Raw genomic sequence first — 19,720 nt, 5'->3', positions numbered from 1 at the left:
TAGAAAGCTGAAACTGGATCCCTTCCTTACACCTTACACAAAAATTAATTGAAGATGGATTAAAGACTTAAATATTAGACCTAAAACCATAAAAACCCTAGAAGAAAACCTAGGCAATACTATTCAGGATATAGGCATGGGCAAAGACTTCATGACTAAAACACCAAAAGCAATGGCAACAAAAGACAACATTGACAAATGGGATCTAATTAAACTAAAGAGCGTCTGCATGGCAAAAGAAACTGCCATCAGAGTGAACAGGCAACCTACAGAATGGGAGAAAATTTTTGCAATCTATCCATCTGGCAAAGGGCTAATATCCAGAATCTACAAAGAACTCAAACAAATTTACAAGAAAAAAACAAACAACCCCCATCAAAAAGTCGGCAAAGGATATGAATGGACACTTCTCAAAAGAAGACATTAATGCAGCCAACAGACACATGAAAAATGGTCACCATCACTGGTCATCAGAGAAATGCAAATCAAAACCACAATGAGATACCATCTCACACTAGTTAGAACGGCAATCATTAAAAACTCAGGAAACAAGAGACGCTGGAGAGGATGTGGAGAAATAGGAACGCTTTTACACTGTCAGTAGGAGTGTAAACTAGTTCAACCATTGCGGAAGACAGTGTGGCCATTCCTCAAGGTTCCAGAACTAGAAATACCATTTGACCCAGCCATCCCATTACTGGGTATATATCCAAAGGATTATAAATCATACTACTATAAAGACACATGCACACATATGTTTATTGCGGCACTATTCACAACAGCAAAGACTTGGAACCAACTCAAATGTCCATCAATGATAGACTGGATTAAGAAAATGTGGCACATACACACCATGGGATACTATGCAGCCATAAAAAAGGATGAGTTCAAGTCCTTTGCAGGGATGTGCATGAAGCTGGAAACCATCATTCTCAGTAAACTGTGACAAGGACGGAAAACCAAACATTGCATGTTCTCACTCTTAGGTGGGAATTGAACAATGAGAACACTTGGACACAGGGTGGGGAACATCACACACCGAGGCCTGTCAGTGGGTTGGGGGCTGGGGAAGGAATAGCATTAGGAGAATTATCTAATGTAAATGATGAGTTGATGGGTGCAGCAAACCAACATGGCACATGTACACCTATGTAACAAACCTGCATGTTGTGCACATGTACCCTAGAACTTAAAGTATAATTTAAAAAAAAAGAAAAAGAAAAGAAAATCTCCCCAAATGGAAGCAGAGGAATGCAGCAGGGAATGAAGAGCAGCAGAAAGGGTGAAAGGACATCAATATGAACAAATGCTCACTGTATAAAAACAGTTATGTTTGATAAAACTTAAAATAGAGAAAGAATTAAGATACTTGACAACAAAAGCATAAAAATCGAAAATGGAGTAAATGAAGTTTAAGTTTTTAAATTCTTGCATTATCCATGAAATACTAAAAGTTCTAAATAATGATAAACTGAATAAGCCAAGCATACATGTTGAAATGTTTAGAATAACTACTAGAAGACTAATACATAAATATATAACAAGCTAACACGGACAAATGAAATAACATTTAAAAATACTTGATTAATCCAAATAAAGGCAAGATATACATATGTATACTATTATGTAAATGTAATATACGTAATAAACATACATATTTACACATACATATGTATTTGTTATCTATATCATATTTATACACAAAATATATATTATATGCAATATATATATTTCTTTTAATATAAAATATATATTTATATGCTATATATATTCCTTTTAAATGGAAGTAAAACTTCAGCATCTGTTGGATATAGGCCTTTGGTTTGTTTTGGAAAAAATGAGGAAAAAATTAAAACTTGTAAGTCACAAATATTGATAATAAATATTGTCAATATATATGTGGCCTATGTAACTATTATATTTAAATCCACCAAGTTGCAGAAGAAAAGTTACCCAGGATAGAAACTTTGTGGTAGAGTTCAATAACATATGGAAATTATTTCTAAGGAAAGAAACGTAATTTCAAAAACATAGCTAGTTCTGGGGAAGCCAATTTACTTTAAGAAGCTGAAACATTCAGGATAATTTAATGCAGAGGGAGAATGACAAAAATCACTTTTTTCAGGTGATGATGGGAAGTGTGAAGTTTTATTGCTTCAGGTGAAGAAGGCTCTTATTTACTCAAAGGATGTTTATTCCTAATTCAGGAAAATAGTATTTGATAGATGTGGTTTTATCTTCTGAGGCTTCACTGTAGCAATGTTCTGTGAAACCATACTAGAATTAAGAATTTTTATACCTTTGGTAACTAACTCTCCCAATGTGGAGTTGAAAGGGGATGTTTTTACTTGAATATATCATAACAAATATTTTTATTTATTTGTATGTACATACCCCACCCACACCCACCCCCTCACCACATACACATTGGCGTTAGTGAAAGTAACTGACTTATCACAGATGTTACAAATACTGAAGTTTCAAGATAATAGAAGTTTCTCTGATGAAGGGCCACCAACATCTTTTTTAAGAAAAGATATTAGCTACTTAGCGGAGAAGTTTTTGTAAATTATTATACACTTCCCAATATACTTACATCAACTACAAATCACATAATACATACTTTTACTGACAATTAAGGACCATTATTATGAACACTGATCGTTATACTAGCCTACAATGTTCTCAGGGACTGCAGAACTGCTCAAGGTGCTAAACTACTTCTTTTTTAAAGGAAAATTATCCTATCTAATTTTTGTGGTTTTCCTGCTTCCTTTCTTGACTCCAGGCCACAGCTGTAGTTTTCAGTACTGCCAATGTTCCTGCTTCGTCCAGTCTTTTCTAATATATTATAAATTTGAAAGCCAAGGTCCAACACAATAGAGCATAGGACCTTCATGCATCCTCTCCTGTGAGTTAAATGAATGCTGGTCATGGAAAGTGCATAGACTTTTACCAAAATTACTTTTCTCTTTTTCCGCTTATGGGTTTGGGGTGGTATTTTACACAGCTGAGGTTTTCCTATAAGATAACTACATGGAAGTGAAAAACACATGTTTGTTGATTTGTATTAATAATGCATATAATGTCAGAATCTACTTCCATCTGAACTTCAACCCATTAACTCTCAGGAAATTGGTTCTACTTAGCTTCTGGGTGAAAGGGGGTGGAATGGGATGAGAAGTGAGGGAGAAAGGAGCTAGCACTCACTGAGCCACTGTTAGGGATCCTGCTAGGTAGAACCACCACTGTGTTACCTCATTTAATTCTTAAAGCCAGTCTATGAGGCACACATTACCAACTTCATTTTATAGTTAAGAGGGAAAGAAACTAACAGACAAAAGCAAGGCTCAGAGGAGTAAAGGAATTTATCAAAAGTCACCCTGCTAGAAAATAGCAGAACTGGGATTCAAACCTTGCTTTGTCTCACTGCCTCCTTTATTCCCTTCCACTATGTAAAAGCTTTGGAAAGTCTCAGGGATTAACTAGAAAAGACCAATGCTAGGGAATGTACTATCGTGAAGACATAGCTCCAACATTCTGGGCAATATTACTGTGATTCTAAAACTGCACAGAGGGAAAAGAAGACATAATAATCTAAAATCTTCTAGAAGAAAATTGAACAATTTTAAGTAATAAAGGGTACATACAGGGAAAAAGGCAAGAATAGATTTTAAATGAATCTGAAGTTTCTTTTTGGTGGTATTTTTAAACATCCCTAAAGAGAAATTGTGGGTAACCACCAGGGATCAAAATTAACTTGCATAAAGTATAAGTAAGGCAAGGGCAGTGAACTTGAATCTCTAGGAACTCCTTCTAGTGACTCAGGGAATCATGTAAATTTGCATTAACTGGCTTGGTGTAGTTGGTAAGACACTATTGATAAGTTACAAATGGGACTTATAAATTGCCTGATTTGGAGACTAAATGGTGTAAGGGAAAAGGCTGTGGCAACCCTTCCCTGGGAAAGAGTAGAAGATGGGCTTTCACTGGGTATAATTTGAGTTGTAAATGAATGTCCAGTGAAAGAAATGCATTTGAAAAAGGGCAATGTAAAAAATGGACAGAGGTGATAAGTTCAAAGGTGAAAAGATGAATTCAAATATCACTTGTGTAGACAGGAGCTGAGCTCACACCTGAGACTACAGCCACTCAAAACCCAAATACACTGGAAGAAAAACAGGACATCGTTATGAGGAGATTCCTGATATGGTTTGGATTTGTGTCCCTGCCCAAATCTCATGTTGAAATATAATCCCCAGTGGAGGTGAGGCCTGGGGGAGAGGTGATTGGATCATCAGGGCGGTTTCTAATGGTTTAGCACCATCCCCCTAGAGCTCTTCTCATGATAGAGTTTTCACAAGATCTAGCTGTCTGGTTGTTTAAAAGTGTGTAGCACCTCCCTGCTCTCTCTCTTCCTTCTGCTCTGGCCATGTAAGATGTGCCTGCTTCTCCTTCCCCTTCTGCCATGATTATAAGTTTCCTGAGGCCTCCCTAGCCATGCTTCCTGCACAGCCTGCGAAACTGTGAGCCAATTAAACCTCTTTTCTTTATAAGTCTCAGATATTTACTTATAGCAGTGCTAGAGCAGACTAATACACTCCCTGAGTCCAGCAGCAGTGGAGAAAACATTAGTTACAGATAATGAAAAGTGATTAAGCAAACTATTTCCTATGTGCTATATCCTATCATTTTGTGCTAACAGTTAATGCTTTGTTAAAACTTAAATCATATATGCTGGTTATGTTTTCTCCACCATGAATAACAACCCTTCCTTCTGTTTTCAGAGTAGCATATCTTTCTGTAGGTCTTCTTTTGTTTTGGTTCAATTTAGTTTGTGAGTCTGTTGTCGTCTAATAAACTGATGTGTGGGAGGCAACTCAGATGCTGCTAAAAATCAGTTGAAGAATATGTAAATAAATGAAATGATATTTCATGTTTATGGATTAAAAGAATAATATTGATAAAATGTCCATATTACCCAAAGTAATCTACAGATACAATGTAATCCCTATCAAAATGGTAATGATACCTCTCACAGAAACAGAAAAAATACTCTAAAATGTATATGGAACCACAAAATAACCCAAATAGCTAAAACAATCTTGAGTAAAACAAACAAAGCTAAAGACATGACCCTGATTTCAAAATCTACTACAAAGCTATAGTAGTCGAAACAGCATAGTAGTAGCATAAAAACAGACATATAAACCAATAGAACATAATTGAGAGCCCAGAAATAAATTCATACATTTATGATAAATTAATTTTTGACAAAAGTGCCAAGAGCACACAATAGGGAAAGGACAGTCTAGTTGATAGTTTTGGGAAAACTGGATACCGACATGCAGAAAGAATGAATAGGAAGTTATCTTACCCCATATTAAAAAAACAACTCAAAGTGAATTAAAGACTTAAACATAAGACCTAAAACTATAAAACTGCTAGAAGAAAGCACAGGGGGAAAATGCTATGACATTGGTTTGGGCAACAGTTTTTGGATATGAACCCAAAAGCACAGGCAACAAATGCAAAACAGACGGAATTATATCAAATTAAAAATCTGCATGACAAAACAACAAAAACGAAAACAAAACCAAACAATCAACAGAGTGAAGAGACAACCGATGAAATGGGAGAAAACATTTGCAAACTGTACATCTGATAAGGGCTTAATATCCAACATATAAGGAATTCAAACAACTCAATAGCAAGAAAACAAATAATCTGATTTTAAAATGAGCAAGGGGGGGAAAAAAAACTAACAAAAGCAAGGCTCAAAGGGGTAAAAGAACTTACCAAAAGTCACACTGAATAGACATATCTCAGAAAGACATACAAATAGCCAACAATATATTTTTAAAATGCTCAACATCACTAATCATCAGGGAAATGCAAATTATATAATTTGCATAATAATAAAACCATAGTGAGATATCACATGTCAACTAAAACTGAGGCTGTTGAGGCAAAAATAATTTAACAAATTATTTCTGCATTCCAAGTATTGCATTGGAAGCCAGATGTGAGGACTGGACTAGGAAGACATACCAAAAAATTGGGGAGGGTTCTAGAGTCTATTACAAGTTGGAAGGCCTTTATAGGAAAATTGAGGAGAACGGAGGGGAACTCCCCGTAGTGGAATAGTCATTTTTAATTGGAGATTATAAGAGAGAGGTTGCAATCTAGATACAGATTGCAAAGTACAGGCTAAAATGTCTATATGCAAAATAATTAGTAATACTTTATGATTTAGAAATAAAATCAGTGTCCTTTTCAGAGTCAGTAAGTTATGCCTTAATCAATACATTAACAATTTGAGGAACTCATGATAAGATTCATCACTAAAGGACAGGATGTCAGCATGAATCACAAGACCTTCCCAAGGTGGGTTAATTTGGAAGCCTGTTTACTTTTAAAGTGAACTATCAAATGTGACCTGTAGGTTATTTCCCCCTTTTGATCAAAAATCTTCCCATGGAAACATTGATACTCAATCTCTGCTTAAGTTAGAGTGACAGACATTCTTTATTTCTCAGCACCGGGAAGGCCCATGCCTAGGAAGTCATGTCCCTCAGCAAGGGGAAATAACTTTGTTATCACAGGCAGGCAAGATTACTAGCAACATGGGGCAGGTCATGAGACAGGCTACATGTTAGTTTCCTAAATAAGGAATCATCTCCAGTCACTGGGAGACATTAGCCATTGATCTCAAGGAATCTAATATTCAGTCCGAATTGTAGGCAAATAATAATAATAATAAATATCAAAAACAATGGGCAGGTCTAGAATCAAAAAGCAAGTATACTATAGTTTTCTTCTGAAACATAATTATTCTCTCTCCAGTCTTCCTGTTTTACCAAAGACAAATAATGAGACCAATTCTATTCACAATATAAGTTTTTGTCTTATCACAGTTGACCTAATTATTTGCATAAAGTACAACAAAAATAGTGATTGGCCATATAGGTTCTTTTAGGTTGACTTTGCTGGAACTTTTTCTTTTTCTTTCTTTTTTTTTTTTTTTTTGAGACGGAGTCTAGCTCTGTTGCCCAGGCTGGAGTGCAGTGGCCGGATCTCAGCTCACTGCAAGCCCCACCTCCCGGGTTCACGCCATTCTCCTGCCTCAGCCTCCCGAGTAGCTGGGAGTACAGGCGCCCGCCACCTCACCTGGCTAATTTTTTTTTTTTTTTGTATTTTAGTAGAGACGGGGTTTCACCGTGTTAGCCAGGATGGTCTCGATCTCCTGAACTCGTGATCCGCCCGTCTCGGCCTCCCAAAGTGCTGGGATTACAGGCTTGAGCCACCGCGCCCGGCCTACTGGAACTTTTTCATAAGGGGTTTTAGATTAGACTTTTAAAAACCCCTTCAGGCTAGGGAGCCAAGCCAAGGATTCACCATCAGACTGTGCCTATAATACCTGTATGAAATGGGTGAATTTCTGTCTTTTTGAGGTACCCAAAATATCTGGAGGATCCTAGGCCTGTCAGAAAGTGACATTCTTTAATTACTGCTAGGTCAGGAACTCTATAAAGGAACTACGTAGACAAGGTACCAGGCCAGTCTTTTCCAAGTCTATTGGCTTTACAAAGTCAGTTTCAATCCCTCAAAGCAGTCTTGTCATATTTGAAGGTATGACATTATAGTCAAAGCCTTGGTAAAATAACCAGGGTTTCCAATGTGTCTTAATACAAAAGAAAACAGAATTGAATCGAATTTATGCAAATAAATATATTACCATAAAATAAGAACACTTATGAACAGTTTCCAAACTCTCTGGAGAATTTAGGTAGAGAGAAAAAGGTAAATCTTTCAATTTTGCTCACAAAACTATACTTTATCCAATTGCTATAAGATATAAATAGCTCAGATGAAACAAAATTCTTGACTGGAAAATAAATATGAAAAGAATCAGCAATGTTTCAAACAGTCATAAAAATCATTTTAGTCCTCTATCAGTTTAGTTTCATGGTATTCTTGCTTTGCTTTGTGTTGGGTTTGCTGTCTTCATGAATCCATCAGTTTATTATTAGAGTTATGGAAGTTTTTACCTAATACATTGATCTTAACGTTATCAGAAATCTGTGTTCAACAGTACTTGTCAGAGTCTTTTCCATGAGAAGCAATTTTGGACTACAGCTCATTGTCAATGCTTTTAGTAAAAAATTCAAAATAATAACTGTGGATAACAAAAACTTAAAATAGTCATGGTTAAAATCTAGTAGAAGTTTCCAATTGACAAAGAAATTTAGTTATTTCTATTATATGTGGCATTTTAAAACAACAAACAAGAATAATGACTGACAGCATCACATCGTGACTTACAAACTTTTATACATTTCATGTAATCTTTACAATATTCCTGTTAATAACATATCCATACAAATATAACTTTAGGAAAGATTTAACATAGTCAAAATTATGACTCATAACATTAGATTTTTATAAATTTATATAATTCTGGGGATATTTATATCAATAACATGACCATAAATATAACCGAAAGAAGATCTAGTATCATTTATCATTTGACAATGTTTCTCATACAATTTACCAAATAAATCTAATAATTTAATATCTCTACAAGACATATTCTTTGAAGTTCTCCAGAGGTCTAACTAGAAAACCCTAAAGTTAATTTTAGGGGAAACAGCATATTTTAGGAGTTGATTTGGGGGAAGTTTGTCAAAGATGTCAAAAGTTCCAAGCATTTGATCAAAACAGAATCACTGGTCACTGTTAATTAATACTTATTCATTTAACCAGAGTGGTAATCAAAAGACTTCAAAAGCAATAAAGAAAGTTACATGGATACAAAAACCTTAACCCTTTTAAAGCAACCAAAACCAAGTAAGGACAACACAGAAATTATCTTGATAAAAGGAAGTTCCAAAAAGAAATAGATTTTAAAATTTTAAAATAAAAATCGTTTGCAATTTTATTATAAGAAAATACTTTACAAACACCTTGTTGTTATAATACAGGGGACTACAATGTTTTAGTTTTGTTCCAGCATATTTTCAATGTCAAAGCTTAATCTTAGAAAGACTTAGAAATAATTCCTTTAGAATTATAGCCAACTTAATCATACACAAATTTTTTTTCATAAATTATCTTTTCACAAACCTTATCATGACATACACAGACCATTGAAAACATGCTTGGACTTTCTGCCTTATCCTATATTTCCTCTTTCTTAAATAACCAATCATTAAAAAAAATAACCAGTCATTCTACTTTAGGACAAAACTTTATCATATGAGATCCTTTCTCATACAAAACTATTCTCTTTTCTTTTTAACCTTCCTTACTAAAAATGCCTCTTCATATCCATAACCTTCTTCATATTTTTCTCTCCCAATCTTGTTTCTCTTTCCTTCCTAAGTCCATATTTTGAAACACACTTTAAGTAACCTACAAATTAGACAAAATTATTTTTTCTTTCTCAATAAAGAACACATTTTTATAATAATTATTATAATAAAGAATGCTTCTTATAATTTTTTTCTCATCAAAAACACATCTTACTTTTGGCACATTCTATGTATAAAATTATAGATAAATGTTAATTAGAACTTTTAACTCTTAGTGACCTTACATTTTAATGACAACCTCGGCAACAAGAATCTTTGTTTGTCACATATGAGTATCTTATAAATGAAAACCATTTTATAATCTTTAGAAACATGTTTTGTTATAACATGTTTACCTTAGTTGGAAATGACCCAGACATTTAATGAGTATCTATTATTTAATTTAACATAGCTTTAAGATTTCAAATTACATGTAAAGTTCCTTTACAGGTGTATCTCATTGACAGTTATCTAATTTATTTATTTTTAACAGCTTACCTAGAATATGTATGAAAACTGAAATATTAGAAAAAGCTAGTCATCATTTCAAGCTATTTTCCTGCTAACCACTTTTATAGCCTGTGAATATCAGATGTTCACTTAAGAAAGAAACTTAAAGTTAAATGTATGGATATTTTGCCAAAAACTCAGAAGATGGTGGTTTTTATTAAATTAGTCTTATTTGCTAAAAGATCTCTTCAGGTGATATGAATTTACAAAGTATTTTGGCGTACTAATTGATGAATGCTCATTTATTTATAAACCAATTTGGTATCATGTAAACAATATACAAATATAGACATGTACACATAAAAATACAAATGGATGCAAATAAAGATTTTATAGTTTTGCCTTTAAAATTTTATTCATGAGTCAGGTAAAATTCACCAGCTTAGAAGGACAGTTGAATTAAATTTTGCCTCTGTAAATAGAACAAGTTAATCTGTCTTCCATGGCCAAAGATCTTACTGAGTATAGCAAACTGACATCTCAAAGCACAGAGACATAATTTAAGTTTTCTAAAAGGCCAGTGAAGTTTTATATCTGCAAGGGACTATGAGGTCTAGCAACACATTTAAAGAGTATTGTCTGATATTGGGTAAAAGTTTTAATCAGGTTTACTTCCACTTTAATGGAGGTGGCTGTATGTATTTTACTAACGTATATGGAAGATTGGGACCATAAATGGCCTGGCAAAGCTAGCAGTAAATCATCAAATGTGTCGATCATTAGTCCCAGTTTAGAAAAAATTTGTTGGGTCTGTATTTTTAGAATCTCAGTAGTTTCATTCTCATTCTGTAGTTGTTTTATTTGCTCCTTCTGTTTTAAATTTAAATACATTTTAACCACCTTGAAAGAAGTAAATGAGTGCATTGTGAAATTCCAAAAATCTCTGCCTAAGAGACATATGGGAGCCCAAGGAACAAGCAGAAAGGAATGAATTCATATAAGAGCGAAGATGAAAGAACAGGGGTAGACAAGGAGGAGCCATGGGGAAGAAAGGGAAAGAGACTTCTAAGTATTTTTCAACTAATGTACAATAGTTTGAATGGTTTCAAATATCCTTTTGTTTACCTCTCGAATGGAGACTTTTTTTTTTTCAAAGAATTTCTTTTAGAAGCTTCTAGGTGCTGTTGGAAGTAAGTCTCCCATTAAATCTGGTTCTAAAACCAACTTTTTCCATTTGTGTGCACAAATAAATTATTTTAGGCATTTTCAAAAGATCTCCATTTTGGCCACTGCTGTGATGACCACCTGAGTTAGCTGGGTCCACTTATCTAAGTACTTGCAAGTAAAAGAACATGAAACCAGCTGGTGTCAACAGAGGTGGTGTACCTTCAGTCTGGATGCATTTTCCATCTTGGCTGCTTTGAGCAAAACAAGCTCTGTAGGGGGTCAGGTGTGCTGACTATGAATCTTTCTTCTGGAGATTTCATTCAATGGGCTGAAAAGAGCTCTTATGTGTCTTGGACTACCAAGTCACCTCCAAAGAAGGGTCAGGATGCTCAGGGGTAAGAGATGATCAGTCTTTCTAAAGCCTGCAGGCTGAGCAAAAAGTTCAGTTTGGCCAGAGGGAGTGAATGTCTCTTATCTTTGGAGCAAGAGTGCCCTCATGTGATTGAGAAGGAGAAAACTAAGGAAACGTTGTCTCACCCCAAGCCTCCAGGGAAACAATTCACTGAGCTCCTATTTTATTCTGCCCTAAAATTCCCAATAAAACCCTTCCCTTGAATTGGTAGCAGTAACTCTTCTTCTGAAAGAGTCATTGTACCTCCTGGCCAGGGAGGAAACTGGCTTTAACAAACCAGAACTTCAGCCAAGATATGAGGGTTCCAGGAGGAACCCATCTGTAGCACCCGGCAGAAGCATTTAAATTTGGGAACACAATAGGTTCATTACTGGTACGTGCACAATGGTAAAAGCCACATTGGATGGTCCATGGAAGTTGCTCTGGAATCCTGCTGATTATGCCAGAATGTTGACTGAAATTAAGTCTTTTAAGGCAGAAATAATTTTATAAATGTACTTTGGAAGCCAAATGTGAGGATCAACCCAGGAAGACACACCAACAAAATTGGGAGGGTTCCAGAGTCCCTTACAAGTTGGAAGGCTTTTGTCGGAAAATTTAGGGGAAGGGAGGGGGACTCCTCATAGGAGTTGTCCTTTTTCATTGGCGAGTACAATATAAAAGTTACAATCAGTGGATACAGATTGCAACATATAGGCTAAAATGTCTATATACAAGACAACCAGTAAAACTTTGTAACTTGAAAATAAATCAGCATCCTTTTCAGTGTCAGTAGGGTATGTCTTTCTTAGTACACTAACAATCTGAGGAACTCATAAGGTTCATCACTGAGGGACAGGATGTCATCATGAATCATAAGACCTTCTCACGGTGGGTTAATTTGGAAGCCTGTTTACTTTTAAAGTAAACTGTCAAATGTTACCTGTAGCTTATCACACCTCACACCTGTTAGACTGGTTATTATGAAAAAGATGAAAGATAAGTGTTGGCAAGGATGTGGAGAAAAGGAAATCTTTGCACACTGTTGGTAGGAATTAGTACAACCACTATGGAAACAATATGGAGGTTCCTCAAAAAACTAAAAACATAACTACCATATGATCCAGCAGTCCCACCAAGGGGTATATACCTAAAAGAAATGAAATCAGTATGTTGAAGAGATATCTGCACTTCCATGTTCATTGCAAAATTATTCACAATGGCCAAGATACAGAATCAACTTAAGTGTCCACTAACAAATGAATGGATACAGAAAATTTATTATGTGTATCCAATGGGACAGTATTCAGCCTTTAAAGAAGAAAATCCTGCCATTTGCAACAACATAAATGAAACTGGACGGCATTACACTAAGTGAAATAAGCCAGACACGAAAGACAAATGCCATATGATCTCACTTATATGTGGAATTTAAAAGAGGACTCACAGAAGCAGACAGTAGAATGGTGGTGGTTACCAGAGGCTGGTGGTGACGGGGGCTGGAGGATGTCTGTTAAAGAATACAAAGTCTCAGTTAAACAGGAGGAGTGAGCTCAAGAGATCTGTCATACAACATGGTGACTACAGTTAATAACAATATATTGTGTACTTGAAAATTACTAAGAGAAATTTTAAGCATTCTCACCATAGAAAGTATGTGAAGTAATACATATGTTAAATAGCTTGATTTAGCCATTCCACAAAATATACATGTATCAAAACATCTTGCTGTATACCAAAAATATATACAATTTCTATTTATCAACTTAAGAAATAAAATAATTTTTTAAAAGGAAGTCTGGCACCTTTTACCTTTTGGCCTCAGAATATAAGAGATCATCACCCATCTCCATGGACTGATTTGACTCTGGTTCAAAATGGAATAGCCAGAAAACAGTGAAGAAACACTATTTTTTAGGACAATGGTAGTGATGTGGATTTAAGGATGCAGATATGCCAGTGATTTCTGTCACAGAGAGGCTGAGTTTTGTTGGATATCAATCAAAACAGCCTTCAAAGAATGAAATATATCCGTCAGTCTTGTCAAAAAAATGTTTAGGGTCTTCCTACTAAGTTACTTAGAGAAGAGAGTTTAAATGAAATAGTGCATTTTCTGGATCCCTGGGAAACAAAACAGAATCAAATCTAGTTTATTTATTTGGACGTCTACAACTGCTATAAAGTGAACTACTATTATCTCCATTTTCAGATGAGGAGACTAAAGTGCAAGAAGCCAAATAACTTGCACAAGATTTTGCCAGAATCTAAGCTATGGCAACCATATAACAACTTGTTCCCTATTCCCTTTTCCAGGTCTCCTCCCTACTGGAACAACTGTCTCAGACCAATCAAATGTGTACACTTCGGCCTGTGGCCTTAGGTGTCTTCTTCATGGTGCCCAAGGATAGATGTGTTCCTGGATAATCTGAGTTAATATGCTGAAAGCATATTTCCAAAGACTACATATTACAGTGGCGTTTGAGTTGTTTACTCTGCACTTAGCATAAACAGCATTCAGCTGTGTGCTGAGCTGAACCAATAGCCACCTTGTCTAATGCTGTTTCTTGAGGAAATATGCTTCAAATACTAAATATCAGATTTTTAAATTAATCGCTGGAACACAACTCCTTTCTAAATTGGGGTTATAACTCATATGTAAACTCCCCTTAATTATGATGAGAATTAATAAAATTTTGTAACCATAAGTAAATTTTATCTAAAAGATAATATCTCCTATGTTTTAAGCTTTTTTTATTTTTTTTATTTTTTTTTTTTTTTTTAGACAGGGTCTCACTCCCAGGCTGGAGTACAGTGGCACGATCCTGGCTCACTGCAGCCTCCACCTCCCAGGCTTAAGCGATCCTCCCACCTCAGCCTCCCGAGTAGCTGGGACTACATACAGGTGTGCATCACCATGCCTGGCTGATTTTTTTTATTTTTGTACACAGTGGGTTTCACCATGTTCCCCAGGCTGGTCTCAAACTCCTGGACTCAAGCGATCCACCTGCCTTGGCCTGCCAAAATCCTGGGATTACAGTCATGAGCCAGCACACCAGGCTGTTTTAAGCTTTTAAAGTTAAAATCAGTCATTTTTATTCATACATTACTTATGAAGAGATTTTTTTCCCCTTGCAACCACAAATGTCAGCTGACTGTCTTCTCCGTAGCTGACTTATGTCAGAAAAGGCACATCTCAAATGTATACAGTAGTGAAGCCTTCACCTCTCCTTCATAGGAACTAATTGAATATGGCGCCTCATCTTCCTCCTGGCATGTGGGCATTGAATGTAAGAAAAAAATGATAGTCACTAATGACAACCTGAAGTGGGCACTGGTTACTAGGTTTGGGATGGATGGCTCCATAGATGAATTTAAGGTTATATTCAACTTCACAGATGAACATGAGGCAGAGGCAGAGAGAGGTGGGAGAATAGCCTTGAATTTGAGAAACAAAAGGACATTTCTCAGCAAGTAAGAAATAAATGGCTTCTTTCATTCTAGAGGCTGCTATGGAGAAACAGAACCCCTTTATTTGTTAAACAAATATCCCAAATGTGCAGTATGCTTTATACAGGACCACAGGTGAACATATTGGCTATGGTATTCTTAACAAAACCCATTGCAGCGCTTCTTAAAGCATGGCCTTCTAAATATCCATACATTTGATTAGCCCAAGGGGAAATAGCCCAGGGAAACCCTATCGTTAGAACACATACTTCATAAAAGAATGGATACCCCATATTTAAAATATTCTTACCCCATTTCCCGGTACAGTCCATGTGGATGTGCTGTCTTTGTTTCACCCTTGCACCCACCTTGGCACTAAACTCCTCTTCTTCACCAATTTTTTCAGAATTTGTAAACTTATGGAACATTTGGGACATTTTTAAGGAGATACTACACAGCACTCCACCATTTCTCTTATCTCTTTTCCTTCTCCTTTACTGTTTTCGTCAATCTCTTCTCCTTCCCTGTTCAGGTTAATTCAGTATGCCCCTCTGTCTGTTAAGACAGGCTGGGTTGTTGTTCTGTGGCCAAAATAATCTGAAGACTAGGGCCTTAATACAAACATTTACAGAAGAATGAGCCTTTCATTGATGTACTTTCAGAGTAGTTATAGAGATTATCTAAGCCTAAACTTCACAGTTATATCTTTTGTACCATGGATAGTTATTTGGATACTAAAAACATTGTAACAAGGTGGACTGTATGGTTTCCTAAAAGGTAAAGTTAACTTTATTTTATCCTAATGGTTCCTAAATTAGTATTTGCTTCTAAATCAAAAGATAACTTTTAAAACTTCAGATATGTGAGCTCTACTTAAAAACATTTTGATTCAGTGGACTTGATGTGGGGTCCCTGACTCTAAATTTTTTTTAAAGACTTTTTTTTTTTTTAACTTTAAGTTCTAGAGTACATGTGCATAACATGCAGGTTTGTTACATATGTATATATGTGCCATGCTGGTGTGCTGCACCCATTAACTCGTCATTTACAAAATTAAGTATATCTCCTAATGCTATCCCTCCCCCCTCCACCCACCCCACGACAGGCCCCGGTGTGTGATGTTCCCCTTCCTGTGTCCAAGTGTTCTCATTGTTCAATTTCCACCTATAAGTGAGAACATGAGGTGTTTGGTTTTTTGTCCTTGCGATAGTTTGCTGAGAATGATGGTTTCTAGCTTCATCCATGTCCCTATGAAGGACATGAACTCATCCTTTTTAATGGCTGCATAGTATTCCATGGTATATATGTGCCACATTTTCTTAATCCAGTCTATCATTGATGGACATTTGGTTTGGTTGCAAGTCTTTGCTATTGTGAATAGTGCCTCAATAAACATATGTGTGCAGGTGTCTTTATAGCAGCATGATTTAGAATCCTTTGGGTATATACCCAGTAATGGGATGGCTGGGTCAAATGGTATTTCTAGTTCTAGATCCTTGATTTTTAACAAACTTTCTAGGTAATTACCCAGGTTTGAGAACCACTCCTCCAGTTCAGGGGTCAGCAAGCCTGTGAGCTACATTCAACCAGTCACCAGTTTTTGCAAATAAAGTTTTACTGGAATGCACACACACCATTTGTTTGTGTATGGTGTGGGGCTGCTTTTGTGCTATAATGGCAGAATTGAGTAATGTGACAGAGACTAAAGACATATCTATTATTTGGTCCTTTATAGAAAAGCCTTGCTGATCCTGCTCTTGTCTGTTTCATAATAATTTTCAGAGTCATGTTATTACTTGTGATGGGAACCAAGTAAGGCAGTGTAAATGATGGCTAATGAAGACAGCACCCAGATTGTCATCTTCACAAGATGATCCTTTTTAATATACAGCCAAATTATTTTTTTCCTGAGTTACACTGACCCCTAATGGTAGAAATGTTAAATTACAGCTGCTCAATCACAGTTTTCCCCTATTGTTAATTAGTTCCTAAAATTAGGGTCATACTTACAGACTTTGTAGTAGGAGACTTTAGAAGTCAGAGTTCACTTCGTAGAACTGAGCAGGACCAAACAGCCTGGGAGAAGGTTGGCAATTTTAGTGAGAGCTAGAATCCCTTCCTTTTGCAGAGTTCCTTTTTCTTCAAAGACTGTTACTCAATGCAGCATTTCCAATTATACAGGTCATTTATTCCAAAGGGATAAATTTTATCAGGACATTATGACCATTTGTAATGCCATGTCTATCTCTAAAGTTGAAGCACAATAATACCAATGTGGTCAAAATTACCTGTGCCTTCACTATGATGAACTGTGAAGAAAGCTCACAGAGTAATCTGGATACATGTAAACAGATACTGAGAAGGTTAACAAAGAGGATCTCACACGTGTTGGCAATAATGAGATGGCAGAGGTGAAACCATTGGTTTTTAACCTTGACTACTGATTAAAATCACCTGGGGAGCTTTTAAAAATTGATGCTGTTCAGACCTCAACTCCTGGAAATTCTGATCTAATTGGTCTAGGGTGAGGCCCAGGCAGCAGTCTTTTTTTTTTTTTTAAGTCCTGCAGGTGATGGTAATGGCAACCAAGGTTAAGAACCATTTTTCTATAGTAGTGCTTCTCAAATTTTCATCTATATTCAGATCACCTGGGAGATATTTTCAATCTGCAAATTGTGATTCAGGAGGTCAGTGATAGCATGTGAGAATCTGATTAACAAGCTTCAGGGTGATGTTGATGCTACTGCCTGAGGACCATGCTTGGAGTAGCGAGGAATTAAATCATCCCTAGCCACAATTTTTATGCAGTCTCAGTGTTCTGAGATCTTGAAGTACATAAGCATCACCCGGGAATGAACTAAACATGCAAAATTATCAAGCTCCCCAAATTTTTACCAAATGTCCCAAGTGATTGCGAGATTCGTAGTCTGAGGACCAAATACACACTACCCTACCCAAATGATATTTATTCTACAAATCCCATTTTTTTTTTTTAAATGGCAGGCCGGGCACGGTGGCTCAGGCCTGTAATCCCAGCACTTTGGGAGGCCGAGGCTGGTGGATCACGAGGTGAGGAGTTCAAGACCAGCCTGGCCAAGATGGTGAAACCCCATCTCTACTAAAACTACAAAAAAAAATTAGCCAGGTGTGGTGCTGCATGCCTGTAATCTCAGCTACTCTGGAGGCTGAGGCAGAAGAATCGGTTGAACCTGGGAGGCAGAGGTTGCAGTGAGCTGAGATCGTGCCACTGCACTCCATCCGGGGCGACAGAGTGAGACTCTGTCTCAAAAAAAAAAAAAAAAAAAAGGCAGTAGCATTTTTTATCAGTTTATTGGCTGCCTGATCAAATACAGAGAAATTTTTCTTATTCCAGGTGAAAAGACGAATTACCAAGTTGTAATGGCTCAAACCAAGAGTAATTTTATTATATCTCATGATTTTGTGGGCCAGAAATGTGGGCAGAGGTTGGTTGGGTGATTTTTCTCCCTGTAGTGTATACTGAAGTCACTTAATTTCTAAATAGTGAATGCACTGGTCTGAAGAGTCCAAGATGGCTTCATTTTACATGCCTTGGTACTCTGGCTGGAAAGGTGGGCCCAGCTGAGGCTGTCACCTGGAATGCCTACGTATGACCTCTTAAGTTAGGCAGTCTCAGGTTAGTAAGTCTCTACATGGTGGCTCAACACTCCCGAGTGTTCCAAGACACAAGAAGTGGAAGTTGCCATTCTCTCAAGACCTGGCCTTGGAAACTGGCACAGTGTCATTTCTGCCACATTCCTCTGGTCCAAGTGGTCAGAGTTCACTCAGTTTCAAAGTGAGGAGTCATATACAGGCTTGCTTCATGGCCATGCAACCTCATGTGCAGTGCTGCAGGGCCCAAAACTCAAAGCGCCCCATACTTGGCTTAATGCTCTGCTGTTGCCATCTTGAAAATATTTATAATTTTTGAATGAGGGGCATTACACATTCATTTTGCACTGGGTCCCACAAATTATGTAGCTGTCTTAGCTGTCTTTTCTATGAGAGGACTATTAAAAAAAATGTGGCCGTCTTTAGTAAGTTATAAGCCACCTGCCAAATATTTTATTCTCACTATATTTCTGTATTAAAAGTTATTCTTCCAAAATGCAGACTGAAGTATGTGGGTTAAATTCAGCATGAAGAAGAAAAACAGATTATGAGGTTAGAAATAATGTCTTTTTTTTTTTTTTTTTTTTTTAAGACGGAGTCTCGCTCTGTCGCCCAGGCTGGAGTGCAGTGGCGCAATCTCCGCTCACTGCAAGCTCCGCCTTTCAGGCTCACGCCATTCTGCTGCCTCAGCCTCCCGAGTAGCTGGGACTACAGGCGCCTGCCACCACGCCTGGCTAATTTTTTGTATTTTTAGTAGAGACGGATTTCACCGTGTTAGCCAGGAAGAAATAATGTCATTTTTTGAGGAATAAGAAATTTGGTCACTTTGGCATTGACCAATAGTAATCCAAGATCAGTACGGAAGTAGGGTGGAGAAATGTGGATTAGAGGCATGTCAGTGGACAGAAATGACGTGGGGGAAAGGAGAGATGCATTGTTTCAGAGCACTCAGTTCCAGACTAGAATCTGAATGTACTCTCCAAGCTGTAGGAAGTTCGCATAGTGCGTTTGGTTATTTGTTGGAGAGAATGGGTGATAGCTGGCTATTTTATCTTATTACTCAAGCATAGTTACAGAAGTGTTCAGCGGAGGCCCATTCCAAAGGAGGTACTAAGATGCAAAAATGTTCAAAGTGTTTAGTCAGAAACCTAGTGGATGATCCTTAAACCCCTGATCCACAAGGAGAATTCAAAAATTAGGAGTTAGAGATCATAACGGATGTGAAAAGGTAGAAAGTTCTTAAGGTACTGTGATGGTGGAAATGTTTCCCTTTATCTCAGGA

The sequence above is a fragment of the Macaca thibetana genome, chromosome 2 (genome assembly GCF_024542745.1).
Source record: "Macaca thibetana thibetana isolate TM-01 chromosome 2, ASM2454274v1, whole genome shotgun sequence".
Classification (NCBI taxonomy): Eukaryota; Metazoa; Chordata; class Mammalia; order Primates; family Cercopithecidae; genus Macaca; species Macaca thibetana.
The sequence above is the reverse complement of the archived record's forward strand: the minus strand, read 5'-3'. Positions refer to the sequence as shown.